The sequence below is a fragment of the Chiloscyllium punctatum genome, chromosome 30 (genome assembly GCF_047496795.1).
Source record: "Chiloscyllium punctatum isolate Juve2018m chromosome 30, sChiPun1.3, whole genome shotgun sequence".
In the NCBI taxonomy this organism is placed as follows: domain Eukaryota; kingdom Metazoa; phylum Chordata; class Chondrichthyes; order Orectolobiformes; family Hemiscylliidae; genus Chiloscyllium; species Chiloscyllium punctatum.
The window spans coordinates 16,215,368-16,217,079 of record NC_092768.1 but is presented as its reverse complement, the minus strand read 5'-3'; positions in this window follow the sequence as shown (position 1 = coordinate 16,217,079).

Here is a 1,712-nt window from a genome sequence, read left to right as displayed (position 1 = left end):
TGGGGCAGATGGGGTCACGTAGGGCGGCAGTAAGTGATCTAAAGGATCCCATTCTTTCTGCCCTTTCGAGTCTTCATTAGTTACTTGCATTTGGCAAGATATCGTAACCGGTAGCCAACAAAGGGCATAATCCCTTTATTCCAGATTAACATCAGGTTTTGAATTGACATATAAAATGAGAGCTTGCCGGACCCAGTCTTCGTCAGTACCGAATCTAGGCCACCACACTGAGTCGCCCTGAATAGGTTTCTGGGACCACTTTTGACAGTATTTTACCATCTTCCTTTTAGATTTTCCTTTTCTCCCACCCTGATCCCAATTATTTAACATTCTTCCTAACGGACTATTGTCAGGTACCCCGGGGTATTTGTCATTGTCTCTGTTCAAGCCTACCTTTCCCTTACTCGCCTTGGATCCCTTATTTCCCATTGCCGAGGACTTCGTAATTTTCCCGTGATAATCTATCACAATTTAGCCAATTCCCGGACCTTCAGTCCCGTGATCGCCCAGGTTCCTTTGCAGGCACCCCCGGTCTTTGGATTCCTGTGTCCTACGTCTCTGTGACACAGATCACAGGCACCCCGTAGGTACACGTTCCTCCTCAAACACGGTCTCTGCAAAATCCCTCACAGGCAAGCCCCGGTCTCTAGATACCTGAGTCCTACGTCTCTGTAGAAAAATCCACAGGCACCCCGTAGGTCCCCAGGCGTCCGGAAACACGGTCCCCGCAAGTTTTTCTTACCTGGGTTCGGTGCACCGAAATTACTCGATCGTTAACCGTCCCCACTGCCTCGGCTACACCCCTCCTTTGTTTTCCTGAGCCTCCCGGATATCACTCGCTCAAGCCGCGCGGGGCGACAAGCAAGGAATCAGGGACTGCTGAAATCAGCAGGGTGCACCTTCTCCGATGTCCTTCCTCAGCTCCCCCCGCGGCCGGAGTGTTGATCCCGGACAACGAGCCCCCAAGTTGTTAGAAACGAAAATCGCTTCTTAATAATCGCTCTAGACAAATTCAGGAAAACAAAGTTTTATTAGCAAGTCTGCAGAGTCGGGCACCCTTCTGAGTAAAAGGCGCCCTGAGGCTTACAAAGTTTCTCATTATATACAGTACAAATCCCTCCCCTCCTTGGCTCTAACAAGCCATGAGGTTCACATTCTTAAAAACATCATTATTCTTCGATTTACACCCTTATCACAAAGTCTGCAACAATTGCCTCCAGACCCTCCCCTCCCTGGCTCTAACGAGCCATGAGGTTCACATTCTTAAAAACATCATTATTCTTTGATTTGCACCCTTATCACAAAGTCTTCAGAATCTCCAAAGTTGTTTCTCTCACCCTGCAGTATTATCAGTCAAGGACTCATCCTTCCCTGCCTGTGTTAATGGTTTCATCAATCAAGGGCCTGTTTGTTTTTACTCTGCTCACAAATTGTCAGCATTCTGCACAATTTAAACTATTCTACTTTTGAGTATACAAAATGTTTTAGAAAAGAAACAAAAGTTTTGTCTTTTATTATAGATCAGTCTGTGGTCCAGGCACATCTTAAAGTTTAAACCGAAATTACCTCTCACACTGGCGTACATGTACAAGCGTTACCCATGCAAGTAAATTCTTTAAGGCGATCTGGGACTTGCTTTACAATCAACCCCTGATCAGCTGGTATATTCTTTTGCAGAATTTTAGCTTCCATTGTGCTTTCCACTACCACTT